We start from the raw sequence: 6,957 nt of genomic DNA, 5'->3' as shown, positions 1-6,957 counted from the left end.
CTCAATATGCAGGTCCTTACACTGTTGTGGAGAAGGTCTCCGAGCTAAATTATGTGATCGAGACTCTGAATCGTCGGAAGCCCACACAGTTGTGTCATGTGAATCTTTTAAAACCGTATTACTGTCGTTCCAGTGACGTTACCGAGGTTAAGCCAGTGATTGTGGCTGAAATGGTCTCATCTGTGTTCCTACAAGATGTTGATGAGGGTGTTCTGTCTCCCGATAATGCAAGGTTGTTGGGTCGTCTCAAAAATTCAGAATCATTAGCTAATTTGGACACACTGTTTGCTCATTTAAGTGAGTTGCAACGTGCTGATTTAAAAGCTCTTTTTGTACGTTTCAATACCTTGTTCTCAGATGTACCTTCTCGTACTCATCTAGTTGAGCACGATATTGATGTTGGGAATGCTGAGCCTGTTCGTCAGCGTTTTTATTGTGTTTCACCAGAGAAACGTAGGCATTTAGATGCTGAGATACAGTACATGCTTGACAACGATATTGCAAGGCCATCCTTTTCAGGCTGGGCTTCGCCTTGTTTATTGGTAAATAAAGCGGATGGCACCTATCGTTTTTGTACTGATTATCGGAAAGTTAATCGAGTAACTAAGCCTGACTCTTTCCCACTTCCTTGAGTGGATGATTGTATCGATCAGATTGGTTCAGCCAGGTTTGTGAGCAAATTTGATTTGCTCAAGGGGTACTGGCAGATTCCCTTGACATCTCGTGCCCAGGAAATTTCCGCTTTTATTACATCTGCAGGTTTGTTTTCGTACAATGTTATGAGTTGTGGGTTGAGAAACGCACCAGCTACTTTTCAAAGGTTAATGAATCGTGTTGTTTTTGGTTTGGAGGGTGTTTCTGGTTATTTGGATGATCTTGTGGTAGTTAGTGATTCTTGGGAACAACATTTAAACCGCATTGTGCCTTGTTTAACCGCCTGAAGGAGGCTAATTTGACTGTGAACCTGGCAAAGTGTGAGTTTGCCAGGGCAACTGTCACTTATTTGGGTCAGGAAGATATTAAGGGTTTGGTTAAAGTTTTTGATTTGTACGAAAAGGCATCGTCAGCGAAAGTAAACTGGGAAAAGACTGAGGCATTTTGGGCAGGTCAATGTGTTTTTGAAAATCTCCCAAAACTTCCAGGTAAATTAAGCTGGAATAGAAGGGGTTTAAAAACAATAGGTGTATATTTGGGATCTGAGGAATTTCAAAAACAGAACTGGGAGGGAGTTTTGGAAAGAGTGTGCACCCAATTGTCTAAATGGAACTGGCTGCTACCCCAGCTGTCGTATAGGGGGAGAGTTTTAGTTTACAATAATTTAGTTGCTTCTGCCCTGTGGCACAGGTTAACTGTGTTACAGCCACCAGCTGGACTGATTCAAGAGATTCAAAGGAAATTAGTGACATTTTTTTGGTCAGGACAGCATTGGGTTCGCTCATCTGTCCTGTTTTTGCCAGTTCAAGAAGGAGGGCAAGGTCTAGTGGACATCAAATCTAGACTTATGGCGTTTCGTCTACAAGCTGCTCAGAGATTGTTGTATAAAAAGGAGATTGTTTGGTTCAACACTGCAGTTGCTCTGCTGAGAACGTTTTGGTTACGGATGTAACCTCGGTTCCCTGATGGAGGGAACGAGACGTTGTGTCGAACCGACAGAATGGGGTTTGTCTTGAGAACCTATCATCTTCTGAGTATTTAGAAAAGGCCAATGAAAATTGGCGAATGAAATTTGCATGCCGGGCTCCTCCCCGGATGTCCGGGTATAAGAGGGAAGCCGGCGTGCTCATTCATTCACCTTTGTGTTGAGGAGCCTAAAGCATCCTCCCCCGACCGCTGGGGTGGGCGGCCAGTGTTGTGGCATGAGGGACGGTTGTGACAAATGGGGGCTCGTCTTCTTAATGTAATGTTTGATGGTATTTTTTTTCTTTTCCTAAATTTGTAGTATTTTTTTTAGATAATTTGCTTTTGGGAAATGCGCGTTTGATTTGTTTGAGAAATTATTTTTGTCGGTGGGGAAGGATTGCAGCGGTTTGGACTTTGGTTTTGTTCTCACGCTGAGTTAGAGGTAAGTTATTTCTTGGTTCAAACAGTGAGATTTTGTATGGTAGTATTAACTACCTTTGTACCGTTTGGGTCCCTGTTAGGTTGTAGCGGTTTGATTCCCTTTTGGAACAAGCTGGGCAATTTGTAATTTGTTTGTTATTTTTGTGTGGTGAACGTGGTTAGAGCATCTCGTCTCGGGAGCACATCCGTGTCACTATGGAGTCGCCAGCTTGCTGGTTGCTTTTATGAGGCATCGGGAGTTAGTGCATAAATACCCGCCACAACTAACTGCACGAAGACTAGGGTTGAGGTAGTTAGTGAGCTATTTAAGTTCGGGTTGGGACTTGTTTATAATCTCTTCTGTTTGAACGGGGGGTTGCTTTTTCTATTATGGCTGATTTTTTTGCAGGATTTCGTTGATTCCCCATTTGAAACGAAGTTGGATTTTTATACTAAAGATCAGTTATTGAAAATTGCGCGTCACTATGAATTTGAGGTAAGTGATAAACTGTTAAGAGGCACTGTTCAGGAAATAATTGGATCAAATTTAATTGATAAAGGAGTATTAGTTTGTCAACAACCAGTTGATGAAAATATATCTCCTAATCCAAGTTCACCTTCCGCTTTAACTTTTGAGCAGCAGCTCGAATTAGAACGTGTAAAACAACAGGGTGAGCAAGAAAATATTCAGTTACAGAAATATCGTCTTGATTTGATTCGTGAGGGTAAACTTATTGGTGAGAGTCCGTTAGCTACAGTTCTACCGAAGGCCTCTGGTTTTGATACCGTCCAAAATTTGCGTTTGCTTCCTAAGTTCAATTAGAATGATCTCGATGCATTTTTTATATTATTTGAACGATTAGCGGAAGCTAAAAATTGGCCAGATAAAGAACGAACATTGTTGCTGCAGTGTGTTTTTAACGGAAAAGCTCAAGAGGCTTATTCGGCTTTATCATTGGCTAATAGTGTGAATTATGCTATTGTTAAAGACGTTGTTTTTAAAGCATATGAGCTTGTACCAGAGGCATATCGGCAACAATTTAGAACTCTTGTAAACGGTGCAGATGAAACTCACGTTGAATTTGTCTGTGGGCTCACCACACTTTTTAATCGTTGGAGTAATTCCTCTGAGATAACGACTTTAGAGCAGTTACGCGAGTTAATACTGCTTGAGCAGTTAAAAAATTCTCTGCCTGCCCGAATAGTCACTAATTTAAATGAACAGAAAGTCACCAGCGTTAGTAGAGCTGCTGTGTTGGCTGACGAGTATGTTGTAACTCATAAGACTGGTTTTGGAGAATCTCGTAAAAATACAACGGAGTTTAAATTTGATTCTGTACCGTCACGAAATTCTGATCTGGCTTGTAACTATTGTCATAATAGAGGACACTGGAAAAGTGATTGCCCTGTTTTGAAGTCAAAAAGTAAGGCTTCAAAAACTAATGTGAGGTAAAGTCTGTGTTTTCTGTTACAACTGTGCCTAATAATATCATTGATTTGACTTGTGAACCTATTGCTGCCTGTAAGATAGTGAACAAGGAAGGGTGACTCTGAGTATGCTCCATTTATTACCAATGGGTATGTGTCTTTGTTAGATGGGGAAAGAGTACCTGTAAAAATATTACGAGATACTGGGGCTTCAGAATCGTTTGTTACATTCTGTTTTACCTTTTTCCTCTGAGAGTGATACAGCGACTAATGTTCTTATCAGGGGAATTGGCATGAATACGATGTCTGTGCCTCTACATAAAATTGTGTTGTCTTCTGACCTGGTGGAGGGAGAAGTGGTGGTTGGAGTGCGGCCCTCGCTGCCCATTGAGGGAATTGATGTCATTTTGGGCAATAATTTGGCAGGTGGCAAGGTGTGGGGTGACCGCTTTTCATCTCTTGTGGTTTCTTCTGTTCCAGTTTTTCCAGGGAAACCAAGTGAAGAGGCTCTGAGGCCTTGTGATGTATATCCAGCCTGTGCTGTGACTCGAGCTATGAGTGATAATCAATCCCCTTCTGCATTTGGGTCTGATGATTCTGAAGTGTCCGTGAAGCCGGATCTTGCTGGGCTCCAGTCTCTTTCTCTCTCTCGGTCTGAGATGGTGGCAGGTCAAAAAGATGATTCTAGTCTTAGTGAATTATTTGACCTTGTTCTTTCTTCTGACCAAATCAAAGATGTTTCTAATGGTTATTTTTTGCAGGATGGGTTATTAATGAGAAAATGGATCCCTCATGGCACCAACTTTGCTGGTGATCCAGTTTACCAGGTAGTGGTCCCTCTTAAGTTTCGCTCTTTGGTTCTGCAGGAAGCTCATGGGGATATGGCTGGTCATTGGGGTGTAAGGAAAACCTATGATCGTATTCTTCATCATTTCTTTTGGCCAAAATTGAAGAGAGATGTTGGTGAATATATTAGGACTTGTCATGTTTGTCAAATTGCTGGCAAACCGAATCAGAAGATTAAACCTGCTCCCTTGTATCCGATCCCAGCCATTAGTTCCCCATTTGAAAATTTAGTTATTGATTGTGTTGGTCCTTTGCCCCGATCAAAATCGGGAAGCACATATTTGTTAACAGTGATGTGTGCATCAACCCGCTATCCGGCCGCTTATCCTCTCCGCACGATTACGGCGAGATCAGTTGTGAAAGCTCTAACACAATTTATTTCAGTCTTTGGTATTCCTAAGGTTTTGCAGAGTGACCGGACCTCCAATTTTACTTCTCACTTGTTTTCCCAAGTGTTGCGACTGTTGCGGGTTAGGCATACTAAGTCTAGTGCTTATCACGCAGAGAGTCAAGGAGTCTTGGAGCGTTTCCATCAAACTCTTAAATCTCTGTTACGTGCGTATTGTACAGAGATGGATAGTGACTGGGAGGAGGGGCTACCATGGTTGGTGTTGGCAGCCCGAGACGTTTGCCAAGAAGGCACTGGGTTTAGCCCGAATGATTTAGTTTTTGGGCATACGGTGCGGGGCCCATTGGCGGTCCTGCGCGATTCCTGTGATGAGCTTCAACCTCCAAAAAATTTGATTAACTATGTGAATGATTTTCGTCGTAGGTTGTATGAGGCGGGGAAATGGGCTGGTGAAAAATTGTTTGCAGCTCAGAGAAAAATGAAATCTCTTTTTGACCGTAGAACACAACGACGGCAATTTAGTCCTGGTGATCAGGTGCTTATTCTTTTCCCTTTAGAAGGGTCACCATTTCAAGCTCAATATGCAGGTCCTTACACTGTTGTGGAGAAGGTCTCCGAGCTAAATTATGTGATCGAGACTCTGAATCGTCGGAAGCCCACACAGCTGTGTCATGTGAATCTTTTAAAACCGTATTACTGTCGTTCCAGTGACGTTACCGAGGTTAAGCCAGTGATTGTGGCTGAAATGGTCTCATCTGTGTTCCTACTCATCTAGTGGAGCACGATATTGATGTTGGGAATGCTGAGCCTGTTCGGCAGCGTTTTTATTGTGTTTCACCAGAGAAACGTAGGCATTTAGATGCTGAGATACAGGACATGCTTGACAACGATATTGCAAGGCCATCCTTTTCAGGCTGGGCTTCGCCTTGTTTATTGGTAAATAAAGCGGATGGCACCTATCGTTTTTGTACTGATTATCGGAAAGTTAATCGAGTAACTAAGCCTGACTCTTTCCCACTTCCTCGAGTGGATGATTGTATCGATCAGATTGGTTCAGCCAGGTTTGTGAGCAAATTTGATTTGCTCAAGGGGTACTGGCAGATTCCCTTGACATCTCGTGCCCAGGAAATTTCCACTTTTATTACATCTGCAGGTTTGTTTTCGTACAATGTTATGAGTTTTGGGTTGAGAAACGCACCAGCTACTTTTCAAAGGTTAATGAATCGTGTTGTTTTTGGTTTGGAGGGTGTTTCTGGTTATTTGGATGATCTTGTGGTAGTTAGTGATTCTTGGGAATAACATTTAACCGCATTTCTGCCTTGTTTAACCGCCTGAAGGAGGCTAATTTGACTGTGAACCTGGCAAAGTGTGAGTTTGCCAGGGCAACTGTCACTTATTTGGGTTAGGAATCACGCAATTGAGAACCGGTGTGAAAGGCGTCCCTGGTTGGACACGAAACGTCCAATGTGGATTCGTCATTGGTCGTGGGCAGGGCCATCAGTAAACGAGAGGCGATCCGGGCATACGGAACACCGTCCCGGGCACTTTAGTTTGCTATGAACCCACGGTGGTGCAGTGGACAATGAACCCAAGTCCAATGCAGAAAGCCCCGTGTTCGAGGCCCCCTTTTTAGGGTCTCGAAAAGATGCGCCGGTGCGCTGGCGTGGACGTCGTGTGGGACGCCGCGTCCCTACTGGGGATGGAAGCATGGACGCCGGCACATTTGTGATGTCGACGCGGGATGCCAAGAGCAGGCTAAAGCAAACTTCCATGTGTTAAACGCTGTGGTCAGCAGTGGCGCAGTGGCCAAGACCGTGAGTCCCCAACGGGACAACCCGTGTTTGCGCCTCTGGTAAGCCCACCCGATCGTACCGTTTTTTTTTTTTTGGGAAGAACTAAGTATTTTTGGCCGACCACAGTGCACCCAGCCCGGCCTCGGAGCTCCGGGAATGATGCCCTGGAGCTTTTCTTTGGAGCTTCAAAACCTAAGTCTTTCTCCAGGCGACCCGGCGGGCATCTCCCGGGTCGTGTCCGACCGCGGTGCGCCCGGCCCGGCCTCGGAGCTCCGGCACGACTGCCCTGGAGCTAACCCCGAGAGCTCCTAAACCTAAGTCCGAGCGCGGTGCGCCCAGCCCGGCCTCGGAGCTCCGGGACGGATGCCCTTCCTTGCGCCGCTTCAAAACCTAAGTCTTTCTCCAGGCGACCCGGCGGGCGTCTCCCGGGTCGTGTCCGACCGCGGTGCGCCCGGCCCGGCCTCGGAGCTCCGGCACGACTGCCCTGGAGCTAACCCCGAG

This window comes from Triplophysa rosa, linkage group LG5 (assembly GCF_024868665.1).
Source record: "Triplophysa rosa linkage group LG5, Trosa_1v2, whole genome shotgun sequence".
Classification (NCBI taxonomy): Eukaryota; Metazoa; Chordata; class Actinopteri; order Cypriniformes; family Nemacheilidae; genus Triplophysa; species Triplophysa rosa.
Note: the sequence above shows the minus strand (reverse complement) of the source record.